A 21,976-nucleotide genomic window follows, 5' to 3' on the forward strand; every position below is an offset into this window, starting at 1 on the left:
TCTACAGACTGATGGGAGTCAATCGCCGATGTTGAACGTGTGCACATATATAATATACACAGACCAATCCAGGCTCCAAAAAATAAATGAAGCCATTTGAAAAGCAATGGAAAGATCATCCTAATATAGTCTTATAGTCATCATCTTCACTTCTAGATACCGCTGTTTATTTTCCCCTGTGAGGCTGTGGCCTTGCATGGCAAAGAAGACGCCACTCAACAAGATCAATTTCAAAATCTGTTTACCGGGATCCAGGGAAGCAAAGGGGTGAATTTGACTCACAAATTCAACCTCAGAGTATTCATGTCAATGTCTTCCTATCTGATTGTTTTGGCATTCACATCTGAATAGGATTGGGAGTGTGAGGCAAACACTGAGGCAGCGAGCTGCAGATGGTGCTCCAGAGTGAGTGGCTAAAGTAGCGCCACCAGACACGCTTTGGCTAATCGACATGAGAACACAACCGAGCCTGCTTGCTGGCCGGGCACAGAGTAGACCGCGATAAAACAATGTGTTGGAAGCACCTGCACATTTTCCTGGATTTCTGCTCTCTGCAGTCTTCTTGGCGCAAAACTGTTGCAGTAAGACAAGATTCATTACCGTTTTAATTGTCCTGCAAAGGATATTTTTTCTCAATACCAGAGATGTAGATTAGAAACAAAAAAATAGGACTTGATTTGAATTTTGACTGCCGTGCGCATTACTTGACATAAAGACTTGACCTTGAGGCAAATACATTCCAAGTCTCAAGCTTTGACCAAAACATTATCTATAAATTAATAAATAACACACCATTCGAAGTCATGGGCCTAATTCACCAATATCTTCAAAGTTTTTTCTTGAGAAATGTCCTAAGAAAGGTCTACTTCAGATTCATGCCAGGTTCTTAAAGCGTAGAATTGACCACACCTGTGATAAATCCCATTGTCGTCGTAAATTCAAAGCGCGTGCCAGTTGATCCTAATTAGCATGGGTAAACGCCACCGCCATTCAAAATAAAAAGGACACGAAACTGTGGGGCCGTGTGCATACAGAAATTGAAAGTTGAGAGAACAAAGTCAAGAAAGCCCAAATGAAAGTCTAAAGAGGGTGGAACCTCGCCCCGTCCTTGCTTGTGAACGACTAAGCCTTTTGGAGCCTTTTAATACCCAATCATGACGCTCACCTCTTTCCAATTAACCTGTTCACCTGTGGAATGTTCCAAACAGGTGTTTTTTGAGCATTCCTCAACTTTCCTTGTTGCCCCTGTCCCAGCTTTTTTCGAACACATTGCAGGCATCAAATCCAAAGTGAATATTTGCAGAAAAACAATAAAGTGTAGCAGTTTGAACATTCGATATCTTGTCTTTGTAATGTATTCAATTGAAAATAAGTTGAAAAGGATTTGCAAATCATTGTATTCTGTTTTTATTTACGTTTTACACAACGTCCCAACTTCATTGGAATTGGGGTGTGTGTTTAACAACAGCTCTGTTCGAGACTTTCTAGAGATGGATCCAAATATTTGAATATTCGTTCAGTGAGTAGGTATTCGATTTTCAATTTTGGGATTCAAATATTTTTTGAAAAAAAACATGCATGCAGGCTGAAATTCACTATAGTGTTTTGTCTATATTAAGCCGCTAACGTGAGTTAAATGTCAACTATCCGCTGGCTAATTCATGCAGCGCTATGTCATCCATCTCAGCCAAGAACGGAGAAAAGTTGAGTTATAAGCGAGCAGTGTGAAGTTTGTAGAGATCTGTAAGGTTATACTGTAGCAGCCTGGTGTCATTTTTATTCAATTTGATAAAAGGTAAAAGATAGTACGGCCATTCATAACTCTCGCTTTCTCTGCTGCCTTCACGGGCAGTCGGAAATATTGACTCCCCCCCACAGCTGCCTCCAAAGCTTTGAATATTCGCTGTGGATAAGTACCGAAGCTTCGAAGCTCCAAAAGTGGTCTTCGGTACCGCCCTAATACTTTGAATGTGTGTTTCACGGTCCAAAAAAACTGCTTCAACCACAAGCTAACATTTTCTTACAGGATTGACAAAGAAGAACACACAACCAACAGCAAAGCCCCCCATGGTCAACGTAGCTACAAATTTCTTCAAATACTTCCTGTTCTGACTTGCTTAAAATGGGTATCATAGTTCAGTATATTTAAATAGATAACAAACTTGGTATTTGTAATCAAGGGAAAATTCTGATATCATCAGCAAATAACTTGTAGACTTTGTAGAAAACGCAGCCATAGAGCAAGCAGAGAAACGGTCAATGAGAAATGTGTCTTTCTGAGTCAAACGCTTATTAGTAGCCTACCAAGCCTGGATGTGGTTTTGAACAGCGATACCACAGATTTGTGAAATCTGGGCATTATTCCCACCAATAGCAGTTCCAAAACAACAGGCCTTGTGCTACCCAGAGGGTCTGCTTCCATTCAGCTCCCAAGATCCTCCAAACCAAACAGTTTGGGTGACAGCTGGACCTTCACTCTTTATAAAAAGGAAGCTTCGTTTGGAATCTGCGACTGTGGGCCAACAGACACAGGATTACAGCCCACTAGGGCTGCACAATATTTTGTTTCATCGTCTACATCGCAATGTGCGCACGCGCGATAGTCTCCTCGCAGGACTTTGCGATGTTGACGCTAAAACTTTTTTGCTGCTTGATGGAAGAGAAATCTTTCACCGTTCTCCTTTTACATGATTGTTACCGGCCTACCCTTCCCCTCTAAGAAAGGTAGTCACGTGGGCAACGTGTGAATGTGACGTAACGTTAGTCCGACGGGGTTCGTTATGGGAAGTGAGGCTCTCCCTGTGTAGAAAAGTACCGTAAGTAGCAGGTGCCGCTGACACAGTGATGCACAATGCTTTTCAGTGGGTAGTGAAGATACAGTAGCGTGTTTTGTATGCTGCAAATCACCTGATTAATGCAATGTAATCACGGCATCTCCCGGCCATTTTTCACCGCAGAAAGCTGCTACCAGCCAGGCTAAAGCTAATATAGTTAGCCTAAAGAAACAAGGCGTCTGTCCCAACCAACTTTACCGTTCGGAACCGCGACGCTGGAAACGAAACTAATCTACAACAGCAGTCTGGGGCTGATAGAACGTAATTTACACTGATTTAAGTGTTCTTGGATACACAGTTTGTTGCTAGTGTGTGACATGCAGGTCTGCATGCACAGCGAACCACCAATCAATTTATTTAACAAACAAGCAGGCCCCGATAGTCGACCACAACCTGAAATTTAGAGGAAGCAACGTGCACACATTATTAATATCACTGACTTTAGCCTTGATTGATGGTATTATATGAATACAATGGTGTCATGTCAATCAACCCGTGTATTTCTACCTAATTTCCCTCTCCAAAAATCACTTCAGAAGAGTAGTCACATGCAGTGTTTACTTGCTTTGGTGTTTGTAAAGCATTCAAGTTCAACAAAGAATGGTTCACATTAGAAAAGTTCCTTTTTCATTTTTAATGTAGATGCACTCCCCTACAAAATCACCGCAGTAGTCGAGAATAGTAGTTTATTATTTCCAAATAGAGCTATTTTGTCATCCTGTCTTTTTTCATACTGCAATTTATATATTGCAGGAGAAAAAAACATCACAAGGTCAGTTTTTTCTATTATCATGCAGGCCTACAGTCCACCAAAAACTTGGCAGATCCCTCCCTTTGAGACCAGGCAAACATGTTTTTTAATCTATTTACTTCATTTATGCCCTTTTAAACATGTAAGATGTCCTTGTATATTTAGAAAGGCGTCCACCAAATAAAATGTATTATTATTATTATTATTATTATTATTATTATTATTATTATTATTATTATTATTATTATTAATGCTCATTCACACCTGAAGGTGTGAATGCTACACCTAGGCATCAGTTGTACATTTACGCTGAATTTCCACAATACAACTTGAGGCACAAGACGGGGTTATTGCTATCGTAATAGGTCATGAAAAGAGAAATCTTATTGTGGAAGCAAACGGAGGGCAGTGAGGCTGAAATGGCGACCTGTAGGAAGGGTCTTACACTAATGCCTTCTCCAGCTTCTCCACCTTCGGCTTATTGTTCCACAGTGCCTCTCACAGAAGGACGGGAGGCCATTTGAACAGAGCCTAGGCTGACGGCCGGGGCAGCACACCTTGGCCCTTACATGCTCCATTAAAGCGGGAGCAGGGGAAAGTATGAGGTCTTGGCTGGTTTAGAGCTGTGCCGCTGACACAATTACTAGCCCCTCATTCCCCGTCCGTGCTTTGCTACCTTGTTTAAAATGGCTGCCTGTAGCTACGACTGTAGATGTAAACAACAGAGAAGCTGCAGCCAAGATGGCCGAGTTTTCACACACCCCAGTGACGAGAACTGCTTTTTCTAATGGATCTCTCCATTATTAATCTATTTGTTTGTTGTGTTCAAGTGTGACAGTATGAGTTTGGGCCCTGGTTGCTGGGCAGATTTGGTCATATCTATTCATGATCCCAAAACTACTGTTCTACTGTAGTATTCGTTTTAAGACATATATAATGTGTATTTCTATTCAAACTATTATTAAAAGGTGAGACAGGTATGCAGAAATACAAGCTACACTGGACAAATGGAGAGACGAAAAATATTAAACTATAACACACTCACAAAATATTGCCATTTTCCCTGAGGCAGAAAACAGCTGGTCTGTGCTTCATCTGAAACACTCGCATAATCTTCTCTCCCTCTCCCCAAGAAACACAGACTCCACTGTGCCTACTTCCTTTAGCCAGCGGAATTTGCCAAGTAAAGTTGGAAGGGAAAATTAAGTTTCATCTCAGAAATTTCTCGGTTGCTAACATACTTGATATAAAAAGAAATAATAATTGTGGTGTTCTGTCTCAAATCAGTAAATTCTTCAGTTTGTTTGGAACGGTACCTCGGATGCAGTTGGCTTTCCAGACTTTATTAAGCTTTAAATGAGCGAAGGAGAAAAGAGATGACACATTTGAGAAATTCAGACCGAAAAACAAATGTTCCACAGCGTAATTATCATGACCCCCTTAGGATTTTTTAACATTTACTGACACAAGATTGAAGTCGGTCTCAGACTTCTCGTTGTTAAAATGGTTTCCGTACATCTATTCTATTAAAGCATCACTTTGAAGGAACAGAAACAGAGGGCTGCTGCTGATTCTGCATTTCTGACATAACATCCTGCCCATCCTTGGCCAACAAACAGGCTTTTTTTAAAATGCTAAATGGTTATGCATAAAAGTTACCGATTACAGCGAAAACAACCTTACCCTGCCTAAATGACAGCAGTAATAGTTCATCCGTACTGTGTCAACTGCATTTAATTTATAGTCATTTCTGTCTCGCTAAGCCTTGTTTTGATGAAACCACTGGGTGACTCTAACAGAAATGACTGATTCTACCATCTTAATTATCTAAACTAACATAAAACAAACAGCAAACAGTTGTTTTTTGCTGCAGTTATTAATGTTAAGCCTCTCAGTTACTAAGAAGTTTCGTAGTCTGACCTGAAGGTGCAAACAGCAGAGAGATGGTAGACAAAGAAAAAGAAAAAGCAGATCTTGCGTCACCTGAGGGAAATATAAAGGTTAATTCTGGCAAGCCTATTTCCTATCCCAGAATAGAGCAGGGTGCATAAATGATTATCTACTGCCAGGGTTTTTGATTGAATTAATCCAAACCGGGGTCATCTCAGAACAATGTAACAATGTATCTTTCTCATATTCCTACTGTATGTTTTTATTCTAATTGAGATGGCCCTGAAGGGGAAAAATTTAAAAAAGGCAAAGCGAGGGAGAGATCATGGAGGACAGCCTCCAGTCAGCTCCAGCAGAGAGGCCTTGCTGACCTAGATCCAGGCTGAGTGGGGATGATATTAGCAAAGCAATTAAGGGAGATGACAGCCGTCAGGCAGGGTCAGACTGACAGGGATAGCAGTCTGTCTCCCTGCCTCCCTCACTCTCTCTGTTTCGCTCCCTTCTGTGATGGCTATTGATTTTTCACAACCAAAACAAGAGACCCTCTCAGCCCAGAAGTGGCTGAATTGGTGGGTAGAAGAAAGTGCAGATGGCACGGGTGCGATGTAAGGGGAAAGGGCCCGAGGCTCACAGGATGGTGACCATTTGCTTAGATGTGCCGAAATCACTCCAGGCATGGCAAAAACTTAATTCCACAGAGGTGATAGAGAAGTGTAACTTCTACCTCAAAAACTTGTCAAAAACCATGTTTTTGCCATGGGGATGAAAAAATGATAATATTTGGGGTAAAGTAAGGCAAACTAAACTTCTGATGTGACAAAGATGGAGGCCAGACATGCAAGTTAATTTACTCTAGAAAAATTCAGTTAATTACGAGTTTAAGGAGTAGACTTTTATAAATTCTGATGTATTCCACCACTTTTGTTCATATGCTTATACAGTTTATATTCAGTGCTCCACAGTGCACACTTCAAGTACTTAATATTATGATAATGCTTTGTAATTAAATAGCTTTGCATGAAGAAAAATAGCCTGTATTACAGGGTTACAAATATACCGACACTGTCTGAATCTCAGGATTACCCCAAACACAGCTCTTAGCTTACCACTGCTTCGAGGAAAGATTCCTTTGTAGACATTACAAGTGGTCCACTTCAAAATGGTTTCCCCACTGAAGTTTTTTAAACAGTTGTTAACATTTTAAAATGCAACAAGTTGCAGGAAATGTCAGTTTGCACCAGAAACATGAGAGCTGGTGTAGACAGAGAAATACAGTGAGTGGACATAAACAAAGGACCAGAATATGACTGGACTTTCAGATGATGATTAAACCATTGGCCTTGATTGGCTCAGGTATGATCTTTCAGTCGGACTTGGGACATCCTAGATCTCAAAATGTTGAATTCGTAAACATTATCTAAAAAAACAGTATCTAAAGGTCCACCACTGCTTAAAGCTGATGGAGACGAGGAGAGACGTCAGCCAATATGAGTTTTTTTTAATTACAGGTGTGAGGAAAACTCCTCGCCAAACCAAGCATGGTGAGAAAATAGAGAACGACATATGTGCAGCAACAATCGCAGAGAAAACAAGATTATGGGAAATCTCATAAAAAGATATTACAGTATGGCTGCATTAAAACACCCCACGGACCATACATCTAAATTAGATTTACAGCAATTACAGGAGACGGCGCCACTTAAATCACCGGCCCATACAGCTGTCACAGAGCAGCGTGCTGTATGCCTCGTTCCATCCCAGCATGCTTTGCTCCAGGCGTGCGACTCAGTGGTGTTGTGTTCGACATGTCTGCTTTAATCTGATCTCAGTGGGTGGGTGTAAGTTTGACAAAAGCACGAGAGGTAGACTTACAGAACAGCTGTGTGGAACATAAGTGACATGATGAGATAAAATGGCAGAGAAGAAGGTTTGGGACAGACTCAAGTGAATGCATACTGGATGCTCTTACATTCTGCAGACTCAAATCAATGCATTAAAAAGAATCCGCAGGTTGCATCAACACCTGCCAGACAACTGCACAGGGAGACGCAGGAGTTTTGATGGACTATATTTACTGACCTACAGTATTTGTTTTTCTTTCATCAGCTCGTCTCGCCACACAAGGTCAGCATGTATGGAAGAGGGCTTCAACTGCTCTCCAAAGCCAAGAACAGCCGCTCATTACTCGAGTACACTCCAGACAACACGCCTAGCTAGGCACTCACTGGACACTGCGCCGTTTTCCTGCTCGGGCTCCCTTTGCCATAGTGTTTTTCTTTTATAAACACAAATGTCTGCTTCGTTTTTCAGTACACTAACTTGGAGGGAAAAACTGGAGCTGTATGAGCGGCAAAGCTGTTGTCAATTTTGATTATTTTAGTAAGCAGTGGGAGTTAAAACTGAAATTTGTTTTTGTCTGAGCGATATGCAAGGATTTTGGAAGACGCTTTGGGCGCAGAGTTGAGAAAAAAAAAAAAACATATGGTGCAGGAATGCACGTTTACAAGTATGGGGTAACCTCTGCTGAGCCCCCTGTAGAGATGCTTTGACATCTGCACTACACATGTCTATAAAAATGCATGAAGATCCTTTGAATAGTCTTGTGCGTTGAGCAAATGCACAACATGGGATCAAGAGGTGCGGTTACCGACAAAGCCTTCTGACTATATCATTAAGACCAGATAGAAGATGAAGAACCAATCTTTATCAACAAGGATTCAGCTAAATGCATAACTGCAAATGACCTGTCGCATGTCGGTAATCTCTCAATTACTTAAGGTCTGTATTAGCTCTCTCATCTCCGCTGAAAGACTTCTGCAATAACCATTCAGATAAATGACAGCAGCCTCTTGAGTCTCTGTTTAAGTGGAAAATGCAGTTTTAGTTTTTCTCTGCCTCGAGCAGAAAAAAAAATCATGCACGCCAACCTTGGCAGCGTAGTTCACGCTTGTGAACAGCAGTGGAAAACGCCATTAAACATCTGAGGCGTCTCATACATATGTAGGGACAGAGATATGGGCCATAATGAGTTGCACTCTGCAGATGGCCATTAAGGCTTATGTCAACATTAGGGAGATATCCAAATAAAAATTTGGCAGATGATGCTGGCAATTAATTCAGAGAAAAATGTTCACGCGGACCCACTGACCACAGATGATAAGAAGGTACATCTGAATTCTTTGATGAGACTGCCTGTCGGTAAATTAATTTCAGCCGAGAACAGAGCGGCGATGCAATTTACAGGTTAAAAAGGAGTTTTCATATCAGGCATGGAAATTGCTTCCTTTCAAATGCATCTTTGTAAACGTGGCCGGGGCTGGAGCAGGTGGACCGTGGCTATTCACAATGGCAGCGGGTTCTTAAACTGATGCTGGACAGGAAGCCGCTGCGCCGTGCAACAGCTCCACCCAGAAGGCACAAGGAGAGGAAATCACATTTTTTGTTACCAAACAGCTTGAGTCGGCTGAAAATGTTAAATGTCCGGCCAAGTTCAGTGAGCAACAAAGAGGAAGGAGCAGCAATAAGTTCTGGGTTTTTTTTTTTTATGAAGCTCAGATATTGCATAATGCAGTGTGTAGGCTCCGTTTTATATGTGCATGGTGTCAGCATCATTGCGAAGGTTACAATAATACAAAACAGTGCGTTATTGGCTGGAATAACACTTTTTTTTTTTTTTTTTTTACACTAGCTTCTGTAGAGTGTGTGAGTGTGTGAGTGTGTGTGTGTGTGTGTGTGTGTGTGGGGGTGTAATATAATACAATATAATGTTCTGCAAAGATGAAATTACCTACAACTCTGTTCCTGAAGCACACACAGTTTCATATCCATGCTCCAGTTGAGTGCGGCTCGAGACATTAAGTGAAACAATATACCTTATGTGCTGTGATAACTACTGTATCTTACAATAGCAAGCCAACTAATGACACACTCTAAGCTTTGATATATGGGTCACGCCATAACGCCTCTCCATAGCCAGATACCTAGCATAAAAAGCAATACACCATCACTAGGATGGAGGCCAAGCACAAGGGAAGGCTCAGGTGGTAGGTATTCTTAAGTAAGACAGCTGACATGACAGACGTACTGTATGCCCTGACATGGTAAAGCCCTGCTGCTTGATATCCTCGGGCTGCAGGACATCTTCACCAAAAGGGGAAGTGAAGGTTTGGCAACAGAAGGCTCAGGCAAACCATGGCTGACAGGATTTGGCAGATGAATAGATGGATGGATGGATGGACAGCTATTGGAATAAAAATCAAAAAGGGGCCTTTCACAAAACAAATACAATGCCGGTAAAGCTCGTTTTTGTCCGCGTCTGACTGTTGGATTTGAATGATTTTTTTCCATGCAGTCGTAGCTTTGTAAAGCCCGGTATTTCTTCAGCTCATGGCTCTATAAATAAATTGCAGCTGACATTTTTACATAAAATCAATGTGACACCTGTATTTTTTGTTTTTTGTTTTGGATGTCACTTTTTTTCCCAATGTCACTGCTGCCTATCCTGGTCTGACACTACAGTATTGAGATACCTTTTTAAATTTCAGTGAGGTTTTCTGTTTAAACAAAATAGCACACCGGGTTAAAACAGAGTTCTTTTCAGTGGAAGGCCAGGTGACATTTTTAGACTAGTTAAAAGATAGTGGGGTTTTTCATGTTGGAAAGCTTATAATGAAGCTGTAATAAATGCAATGGGCTTTTTGTAGACTATTTACAATGTGCTATTTGAAACACTGCACAGGAGGAGCTTATTAAAAATAAAAAAATAAAAATAAATCACCAAGCATGTGATGCTGACATCATTGAGCCAAAGCAGGTAGCGTTGAACCTTTTCAACTGCGAATGAGAGAAGTTTTATCTTTTGAGCAAAGCATGATCTGACAGTTGGACTTAAATGACTTGGAACGTAGGAGTATTGCCCTTATTTCACTTCTCCACTCTCTTGTGAGGACACTTAAAGTAGATACATACTTTCCCTCTCTCTTATGATGGGTTTACGCTGTGCGGGCCCCAGGGGCATTTTAAGGAAAAGAGATAACACTGATAGCGTGGCTGAAAGTGCCAGCATGCCCCATTCACAGATATTAGCCTCAATGGCCTTGATAAGATGCCATGCTAAAACCCCCGCTGTGCGTATGTGTGTGTCTGAGTGTGTCGGCCTCTTAGGATTCCATGCCCCTTTAACCATGGGCCGACCCCCTGTGGTGCCTTACGTCTTAATCACCCCAAGGGGCGAGCGGGAGACAATGCCTTGCCATTTATGTGACAAGAATATAAGACAGCGCAAACTGCGGCCTGTGTTTACGCATGTGGGTCTCTGTTCCGCCTCTGTTATGGTCTGGTTACGGCATGTCAATGGGATCCCCCGTGTGCCCGACAAATAAAAAAAAGGGAGGATGCCATTTTTATCATTAAGGCAGTGGCTGTGCGCTGTGAGGGCTGCGAGCAGCTTGTGGAAAGCATGACCTTGCTCCCTGCTTTCTGCTCTCCCTCCTTCCTGCACACCTAATTGCAATATCAGACATTCACCTCATAGTGGCCAGGTCAGAGGTCACGTCATTAGTGACATCACTTACAGTACATACCCAGAACTACCCACATCATTGTCTGTCTCCACAGCTAAATACTTTACTGCTCTGTCCAGATAAATGCCCTTCTTTTTCCCCCTTTGTCAGCTGGTGAAGGCTCCCTAGTCTTAATAATGGTGGTAGGTGGAGACCTATCCTCAAGCAGACTCAAAGTCAGGTTTTTTAAAGAAGTGTTTTTACACGATAAGTTGGCAGTGGGAGAGGACACGTGACTGGCTTAAAATTAACAGGAGAGTGCATTTTAATATCTTTATCCCCTCACAGCAGGATCTTCCATTAGGTAGAGGCACATGTGTGCAGAAGCACAACCTATTATTATGTATCATTGTATTTCATCAAGACAGATAATGTATTCTTAAAATGCAAAAAATAAACCTATAGTAATTCCATGTTATCAAATATCAGTGTAATAGAAAACACAGTTACTAATTACTAATAATGGCTATAGGCAACATGACGACGACGACAATGACTACTACTACTACTACTACTACTACTACTACTACTACTACTACTAACTACCAGATATAGAGTGCTACATGCAAATGTATTATTATTGGTTCAGAGAAAAATCTCTCAGAAACTATTGGCCAGATTATGTCAAAGCGAATTATTTGTAAACTCATTAACACTAATATTTTGTCCAATGCTTTTTGAAGATTTTTCTATGTTTAATTAAATTGTAAACAGAATATATTTGGATTTTCGACTTATGGTTGCAAAAACACGACATTTGAAGACGTCACCTTGGAGTCTGGGAAACTGGAAACAACATTTGCCACCATTTTCGGACATTTTAGACTGAACAAGGAAATCGATTGAGAAAGTCATCTGCCGATGAAAATAATCATTACTTGCAGCTCTAGTAGAGTGAAAACTAGTGGCCGGATTTGAGAATCAAAATGAATTCTTGGACCCTTTCGACTTACTAGCTTTCAACAGCATCCCATTGTCTTCATCAGCCAAATGAATGGCCAGATTTGCACAAATTGTGCTATGGATACTCATGGTTCCCAGAGTTCCCCAGTTACAGGTATCAAAAAGGTAAGGAACACCATTCCCCCCCCCCCCCATTTTGTCTTGGTTGGTATGGCATATGATATGGCATGCCCTGCTGCCACTGCACCCACTGTTCCAGAGAGCGCACCCAAACAGGTGCTTAACAAAATGGCTGCAGATAGAAATAGGAGATATAAAATTAATAACCATAAAAATGCGCAGTACAAAGTCAAAGTTAGTGCCACAGACCAGCACAAAACTGGAAGTTCTTGTTCGGCTACAAAAAAGGTGACCACTCGGTTATATTAGTATTCACTGACAAGAAGGAGCCGCTGCACACGTCCCGCTATCATTTACTGCACTCCTCAACAGAAGAGATGTAGCTTTCTCTCTCATTAGGTGCTGCAGCCAGAGTCCCCTCTGGTCTTTTATCCCCCCCTGCCCCCCAACCCTCCTCCACAACTAGTGCAGCAGGTAGGCTGCCAGCTGATGGCACCTCTGTTTGAGTAGCTCTGCGTGCTACCAGGAGACCTCTTTTCCTCCTCGCAGAAGCTTGTCATCTATCATTACTCGAGGTGGCCTTGAGAATGATTCTGGCAGACAGCTCCAGCTTACCGTCTGGGGGCCCAATGTAAACAGCACACTGCTGGGCAAACAAGGGTGATGATGACCATTACTTTTCCAAGGTAAAAAAAAAAAAAAGATGTATTGTGTCGTGTTCAAGCTTAAAATCGGAAGGCAGGCTGGGCAGGCAGTGAGGTATTTTGGATCATTTGAATTTTGTCATTGTTTTTAATACTGAAACGATTATTATTCTTTCTTCTTGTTCTCACACTCTGCTGTGTCGATTCAGGGCACATTCTCACCAAGAATGTCTGAAGTGGTTTGAATAAACTCTGGATCACTCTCTTTTTTTTAGTTAAAATGAGAACAGAAGCATTCAAAACCTGGCTCTGCAACAAATAACCACACCAAGGCTGCGTGAAAATGCAAGTCTGTGTCCTATTCCAAGTAAAATGTGGTGCAGTATGTTTGGAGTAAGAACAGTCATACCAACTAATGGAAAAACCCCAAACCACTCTGAGCTTTATGGGTATACAGAGACTGATGGAGACACCTTATAGCCGGCGGTGGTAACCACTGGCCATAAGATATTCCCACAGACATTTTACATTAGCGAGTAGATGGGTGGAATGCAGTTTCAAATAGTGGACCCTTAAAAGTTTAAACACCTTTCTTGTGATATCCACTGCAAGTGCAAAAAGAATCAGAGCCATGCCATGCCGTTGTTATAAATCAGCTGAAACTCTCCATAATGGATTTATTATAATACAGAGCAGCAATTCAAGACCAAAATAATAACTTAGAACCTTTTATTTTATGTCATAATACATTTGAGTTTGAGAGGATTTTTTGTTGCATTACTGTTAAAGTGGGATTAGTTTGTGGATACTCACAACTTGCAGGCTACGTGTCGGGGTATGCTCAAAGAACTAGCTTGTACGAAGTGTCGTTAAAAGACAAAAAGGGATTATGGTCGTTCCGGACAGCCACACTTAAAGTCAGGGTGAAAAGCTTTCGGTAATCAAAAAGCGACAACATACGGTAATCACTTAAATATGGGGATAGCAACTTTAAGAAAGTCTTTAAAAGGAAAGCACAGAGTTGCGCTCGGGTGCACACAAAAAGTGACATAATTAGATGTGTAAAGAATGGAAAAAAAAAAAAAAAAAAAGAGAGCATGAGAGAGGTTCAAACCTTGCCCCATACACCTGGCTAATCGCTGATGTGATGTGCGTGCTAATGTTGGGTTGTCGGTTTGGAAAGTTACAGAAGTTGTTGGACGCAGCGTCACCAAATCTGACGGCCAAAAGATGTTCGACCATCTGACAAGCACTTGTTCTTGGAGTATGCTGGTGCCTTAATAGCGGAGGTAAAGACACCCTGGTGCACAAAGGCCTGTTATGCTCAAGTGCGCCTCATCAACTCGTACACTTCATAAATTTGTCATTTTACCACAAGAATTTGCGCTTGAACCAACAAAGTGGTAAATACCAGTGGTAAAGAAACTATTTGGAGTTTATGAGTTTTATTATTTCACTTCAACACATGACGCACTACAGCATCACAAAAAATGTAACCGCTATGGTTCAGAGTAGATAACACAAGCTGCTGCAGGTGTGACTTTCAGAATGTATGCAGCACTACAGTTAATTTGCCAAACGGTGAGAGCTGGGCACAGCACGGACCACCACAGCTTTGGACCACATAGGCCACGGTACACACACAAACCAAACAGCACACAATGATTTTACACCTGAAGCCCCCCAGTGAGGGTTGAACCCCAGCAAAGAGCACACATAATGACTCCTGCTCGTCAGTGATGCACTGACCCAGGACGGACACACACACACACACACACACACACACACACACACACACAAATACACAAACCCCAACCCACCCCCATGCGCCTGTGGCACCCGCGCCTGGTCACCTCGCTCATGGTTCAAAGGCAGTATGTCGTTCTAATCAGTCCTCACAGTGGGCAACCCCATTAATTCAATTCTATTTCATCAGCGGTGAGCAGACCATGGGAGGGGTCTGTACATTCCTGGGGTCCCGTGGTCCAGGAGTAATCCTATCTCTCAATGACCCGAGATCAGACTCTAACCTTATAATTGCTTGGAGACCGGTTTGGTTTCGCATGCTGACAGAATTGCGAGGTCTTTGCGGGAGAAGAAACAAAGACAGACATAGCTAATTTTCTGGACACGGCAGGGAAGTCTAGCAGAATTAATGACGCCATATATCAAATAATTCCAGACGATCAACCCCCCACTACACCAGGCCAACACCACACAACATGTACACTTACGCACAAATAAGCTATATCAAAAAGGATCAAGAGCTGCACGTTAAGATTGAAAAAGTGGTATTTGTCAGGTTATACTAGAGTTCAGTTTATTATTCTTTGGATAAAAACAATAACAAAAAATGATTTTCTTTGGGAAAACTGACTCATATTTTATTTTGATTTTGTATCACGATGTGTGGTTTGCCTTTGGCATAATAAAATGCCTATTGGGACATAAGATAATGAGCTTTTCATATCTTACCGTACCTTTGGTCTCTGGTGGATGGGGATGCTCATCACAGACAAATTAGATCTTTTGAGTATTGCCGTCTACACCTGCAGAAACAATAACAGTTGGTGAATATGGTGAGGCTTTAAAAACACAAATGAAATGAAAACGTCTATAAATCTGGCCCTAATATTCTTGCGCTCGCCATCTGTTAATGAATTAGGAGGAAAGAAAAAAAATCTGGCATCCCTTCACTCAAAAGAACAACCCATTCAAGTGTGGAACAATCTGCATCAAGAGATTTATTAGTGTAATCTTTGGTCTGGAGAACAGAAAGATGACTCCACAGGGACATACCCTACAGTGAAGAACCTATCAATACCTCTTCAACTGTCCTGAGACCACATCAGAGGTTAACGTCGGATAATTCGGCAGCGGAAAAGGTCAAACTCAAGGCCCCAGGAATTGGTAGCAAATGAATCCCTGAGTGAAAATGAAAAAATAAAAAGATATATATATACTACAATTACATGCAAAACAGAAGGCTCTCCTCTTTTTAAGATGACGACAAAGGAGAGGGTCCGCATTAGAGATGACACTTCAAAGGCCCTCATTGTCGAACCCAACAACAGCACTGGTGTTCGTAAAAAAAAACAAAAAAAAACAGCCATCATCTGACTCCTCTGCAGTGGCAGCCTTTGGAAGTCACCACATCTCGCTCTTTGAGTGCGTCTGTCTGAGTATGAAAGAGTCTTGTTCAGAATCAAAAACAAAAAAAAAATGTGAAAAAGAATCATGGTAGACCTCCATCCTTTATGACTTTAAATTATGACTTTATCACAGGGAATGAAAGACATACAGTAGATCAATGTGGCAAAAACAATGTGGCACAGAATCTTTAGTCGGAATCATTTTGATGTTGTGATAATGTATTTTTCTCATTTACATGGCATTTTCACTGCAGATAACAACCAGCGGAAAAATCTCGTTTTGGTAAAGTTCCCTCATAATCAAAGAACAAGGGGCTTTCTTGCTAGACCCAACAAATCCATCATAGATCAGGGAAGGATACAACTTTCCTCTCGAGAGCAGACTCAATAAACCAGAATGCAATGCTGCCATGTTGAACTTTAAAGGCTGTGGATCCTCCCGCTCTGCCTTCACTAGGATTACTGCCTTTTCTCTCGACCTACACTTAAAGCCTGCAGCTGAAATTCCCAAAACATGTGCATCTTTGCTCTCTCCAGGGGTGCTCAAAACTAATTCTGGGAAAACGTAGACAACTTCTTATTGAATTAGAAGTAGATGAGGCAGCTTCAGGGAGGAACAAAAATGTCAATTAGAGCCACTTCTTTAGAATGAAGAAAAAAAACAAAAACAAAAAACTCATCAATTGTTACAATTTGATGAAATGCAGCAATCTGAGATAATCCAAGGGGGGATTTTTTTTCGCTCTCTCTTTTTAAACTCCAATGTATAACTTGATAAAAGTCTTTGAGCAAGGCACTAACTTAAAACTTAAAGTAAATAAAGTAAATTTATTTGCTCCTACCTTAAAATATGTCGGCAAAAAAATATTTTAAATATGAAAAACTCGAAGTATCTGCTCTCCTTCAAAATAATACACTGATGATAGACAGTTCTCAGCATGGGCTGCAGAGTCGCACCATATGTCTCGAGGCAAAGCACTCTGGGAAACCTTTACAAAAAAGTGAAATGTTATTCACCGCTCATTCATCATGTTTTGCTGACTCCACTTCCAAGTCACACACATCACGTCAGACTTAATAGTCTGAAGAACATGATTTTGACTGCATTTTTCCTTTTAAGATGAAGAATGGTGGGAGAAAAGGCATGTTTCTTTATATAAAAAAAAGTCTGATTTCCATTGTGATGATTGTGCAAGAATGGAAACAGCTAGCTTGCCAAATCTTCCTCGAGAGGATGATAAAAGACAGTAGCTCGCTGATATAAAACCAATTCTTTCCACAATCAGTTTATGGAGCTAAAAAAGCGGCTGCTGCTGCACGGAGAGTGAGTCTAAATAAAAAAAGTTTTGACATATGGTTGTTTATGTACCGCTGCCAAAATAATACTAAGTGAAATCTCATTAAAAGTTAGTGTCCAACTGTGCATAGAAATATTTTAGGAAGGTGTAATGAATATTACCCCCTAAATACATTTTAGTTTCAGCTTTCAGTTCTGCTGCTACCTCTCTTTTTCATATGAAAAAGCACAATCATAATTAACACTACAAAAACACTCATAATACGACTTGTAATGAAATAGTACTCTAAATAAATGCACAATAGAGCGTGGGTTTAATGTAAAAGAAATTCAAATATGTTTAAATAAGTATTATATTGAGCTAGAACACTGCTTGGAGCTGTGGTGTACACAAAAAAACTGAAATGTATCTTGTTGACTAGAAAATGAATTGAAACCCGTAGGAAAAATGTTGACTTTGCCATGACATTAGAGATGTTTCTCATTAACTCCACACAAAGTAAAATCATTAACTACCTCATTGACTTCTCCCTATAGATTTATATTTTGTCTCTTCTTCCTTCCTAATAACAACTTGCATATGCGTAGTGGGAAATGTGCAGATAGAGTCTGAAAAGTCACCACTGAATGATATTTAAAATGAGAAGCCGCACAGCAACTGATAAGTAATGGATAAATACTCCACAATAAGTGACGAATAACGCCTAAAATGGAAAAGATTAATCTTCTTTCAGGATATGGATAAATGTGGAACAATGAAACTTTGTTACATAATTTTTGTGGGCTTCTCTACCGGCATTAACACTTTATCAAAGAAAACTGTTCCAATTTATTTCGTGAAAGAAGCTGCTCCCTCTTAATCGCAGTACGTACAGAGAAAAGTTGTACCATGGCAATTATTGTAAACTTGTCAAATTGAACCCTGAGCAATAAATCATCTTTGTAATTATCGATTGATTGAAGGAGCTATCTAACTGTGAAAAATACTTGGAAGCATAATACATCAATTTTAATGGCATTTCTTAATCAGAATGCTCAGCAGAGACCAATTAGGGCCTGAGAGATAGAGACCCGCCATTAATAATCAAACTTGGCTGCTCTCACATTGCCTTCATTCTCAAAAGGCTGCTGGAGCCGTTTTTTAAGAGCACTAATCATTTCAGGCTAAAGTTATTGTCTTAAAAAATGTATTATTTGACCAGGAAAACAAAGCAAGGGTCTACTTCTAAAAACCGCCAAATCACCACTGGCTGGCGTAACTACAGTTTAAAGATTTCTCTTATAAAAATCAAAAGCGCCAATGAATTCACGTCCCCAGAGCTGGGAACGGAGAGGCCTATCTTGCAAATTCTGAGAAACAGAAATGTCTGCTAAGGAAAGTTATAAAATTACACAGGGGACCACAGGCAAGGAGCAATGATGAAAGATATCTTTACAATGCCACCTTTAGCCGCCGTCTTATTATTAATGTTACGGTCCATTTTATCACGGCCAAATGTCTGTGTGTCTTTGAATACAAGAAACAGTCAAACTGCGACGCAGAAAATATACGAGCTGCACACAGCGACTGAGGAACGTTGCCCTTCATGTCTGTGCAAGTATAGTTTACTTCTACTTTTTCACTCTTCATTTCCTTGGCTGCAGATTTGAGCGGCAATCGCCGGACTTTTAAGTCCACTCCAATGAACTGTAAGGATATAAAGGGAGGTTAAGTAACTAGGTTAAGTAGAGGCAGCAGTATGAGCAACGTCCCCCTGACTTTGTATTTTTATATATATATTTTTTTACCCCTATTCAGTAACACAGATAGTCCTATTTTGATATTTCGATGACCCATTGAAATCCAGTTTAGGTGAATGTGACAAACTATTTTTGATCATTCATTGCATATCAACGGCAACAGCTGGACCCCTGACAGACCGCAAGAGCGGATACCAGGAAACAGTCTGCAAATACAAAACAGCCTGTCTTCATTATTATTTGTCCCTAGATGTCATGCTATCGTTATTTATTACAATTAATGACCCCGGTAATTGTGCTGCAGGTATTTAAACAGGGAAACTGCCAACATGAATTAATCAATGCTGGAGTGCATGTATCACAGCATTAGGTGGCTGGGATGGGGCCAATATTTTAGAAGATGTTCTAGTCCTTGGAAGAATGCATCCAGGCTAAAGGCAAACAGGTTGTAAATAGGATGCTAATACAGATGCACATCACACCTCCTGCGAACACATGATTTATGTATCCTCTTAACTCTAAAGCCACCTTTCAACGAGCACTGTTGGGAGTATGCAAATCAGACATGGCTGTAAGTCGCCGTTATGTATACTTCCATTAAATGTGAACTATTTACATATCCGTTCCTTACTGGAGATAACTGATTTAGAGTTTTACAGTTGCAGAACGAGCGGATCCTTCGAAAACAAAATACATTGTAGAGGTGATATAACTAGATGCAGGCAAACAAAAACAGGTCTGGTTATTCTTTAGAATATACAATGGTCATATAATGATTGCAGGAGATTACTGTGAAAGCCTGCTTGATATCAAATATTTAATATGCTTTATTTTCTTGCAAATACCAAGACAAATGGCAAAATCAAGGGGAAAACACCCCACAGTGGAATTACTGCAGCACATAAACTATATACCGCTGTTATGTAGTGGCACCACTCCAATGACAGTAGCAAAGCTTAGATAGTTTTATTGTAATTTCCCATGGTTCTGAGAAGAAAGGTAGGGGGGAAATGAGTTCAAGTGACTTCAGTGACCGATGAAATTTGTTTTCCTCTTGAAGCAATTTGAAGTCTGCTTTGCCTCAAGCGGACAGGGCTGGTTCAAGTCTGACATTCCACCTCAAAACCTGTTCCAGCAGGCCTCTTTTTAAAGCTCCGCTTCTCCTCAAGGCAGATTCAATTATTCAATTTCAACTAAATTATTACATAATACATCCATGTCCTTCAAAGGGGCAATGCACTCTCAAATAATGTCTGGTATTTTCTGCATTTTTTAACAGCGCAGACATACCTAGAATAGATGTAATATTTTATTATAGATGATGTTTTTTCCAAAGTATAGATAAGATAGTAAAATGCACCTTATTAAAATGACTAAGGTTCATAAAAGAGATGCCAGGGGAGCTGTGGCTGTCGGATAGCCGGAGAGCAGAATACTCCTGTAGCCAGGCTTAATGGGAGCCTGCATAAACAACTAAACACGGCAGCAGTTGTGGCGGTGGTGATGAGCTACAAGATAGAAACGATGTTCCATGTCCGCCTCCTTCCCATCTCTCCCCCCAGCCATGGAGCAAACCTGCAGTGTCATCATATGGGGCTAACAGGCTTAACCTGCCCCCCATGGAGCCACTCACCACACAGCAGCCTCACAGACTGCAGGGGCCCTGAGATGAAGCCTCACATGCCCCGAGTCCAAACCAAATTCTTGCCCCCTGTCCCCAAACATGTCAAGTGAATTCAAACCGTTTGTGTGGGTATTAAAATTATGGTAATGGTTTAAATCTCCCTTTTTAGAAGGGCTAACTGTTTTTGTTTTGTTTTTTTATCCCAGGAAACCAAATATTTCCAAACATCACATTAAATGACATTGGGTTAAAGCTATGGGTACATTTGGAATTGGGTCCTTATCCGGTAAGTATGGCCCTTGGCCCTGGCTCTTGGTGTCAGCTTGCTTGCTCTGGGCCTAATGAGTCCCAGCATTTTGTCCGGCAGCGTAACTTGGCTCTTCTTTCTGGAAAGCATAGCTGATGGACTACATAGAAAATATTAAGGCCACAATAACACTATGACATGGGCTAATGCACAGCTCTCAACAAATGTAATGTAGGCATGTATGTGCACAGTAAAGTGCGGAACATAGATGGATCCACAAACGAGTACACACTTAAAAAGGTTGTTATCGCTGGCCAGTTTCCTTTATTGTGTGGGAATAGGCTTTTTTAAGCAAATAGATTGATTGAAGTAAAAATGAATCTGCTAAAATGCTACTCTTTACTAATAATATACATCCAACTGTGCTGTAAATTATATTATCTTATTTTAAAATGCATCTAATGAATGTACAAAATACCCCAAATGCTCAAATAATATACAATTCAATCTAAATAGTACTTAATAAAAAAAGAAGTCTTTTTTACCATCCAAGACAAGCTAAAAAGCTATTAAAAATAATTAACCATCTCCAATCAAATGTTATTGAAGAATTAAAACCTTATATTAAAGGGCACAAACTAACATTTGAAAGGAAGCTACTGACACAACTCTCCATGGGTGTAGGAGGTTCACAGCTTAGTGCATTCTGAGACCATTTGGGTCTCTTTACAGGAAAACTGCAGGCTTTTTAGAAATAGGATACCAGTATCACTAACCCTTCAGTGACTGTGTTCAAGAGGGCAGCTGAAGAGACGGCCTTTCATAGTTCACTGATCTCTAAAGAGCTTGGGAAGCGCAGCGATCGCTCGTGGCCTTTTGCCCCTGTGTACATTAGCAAGTATATTATGCTTTGTTATAACCTCTGATTCTAAATATTCAGCAGCATATTCAAGCAAAGATATCACTGCCACCGAAACGCAACAAGGGAAGCATAAAGGCTCCAGAAGGATTAGCCGAAGGCTGATTCTGCACTGTTGGTAAAGATGAAAAATTCACCCAAAAATGTTTGAGGGCAGAACAAACTCATCTTACACTGTCCTTAGAAAAATGGAGTCACACCTTTCAGTGTGGACTGCAAAAGTCCAGGTTTTCCTCAGAGTAGCAATGTTTCTCAAAATCTCACTATATCACTCGGCTAGATATACAGTATAAA

General features: G+C 40.7%; 1 protein-coding gene across 3 annotated transcripts in view; it reads right to left on the reverse strand.

Moving 5' to 3' along the window:
- The window catches only part of LOC120546185 (kelch-like protein 29), a 222,850-nt gene that overhangs the window by 195,962 nt on the left and 4,912 nt on the right, over positions 1-21,976 (reverse strand). The window contains exon 2 of one of the 3 annotated variants that reach the window (XM_039780954.1): positions 15,184-15,252. The exons of 1 other annotated variant lie outside the window; for it this stretch is intronic. The gene's annotated coding sequence lies outside the window, so the exon portion shown is untranslated. Of the gene's footprint in view, positions 1-15,178; positions 15,253-21,976 lie in introns of all 3 variants that reach the window. One more of the 3 variants, XM_039780957.1, reaches the window with a different exon arrangement.

This window comes from Perca fluviatilis, chromosome 18 (genome assembly GCF_010015445.1).
Source record: "Perca fluviatilis chromosome 18, GENO_Pfluv_1.0, whole genome shotgun sequence".
Taxonomy (NCBI): Eukaryota; Metazoa; Chordata; class Actinopteri; order Perciformes; family Percidae; genus Perca; species Perca fluviatilis.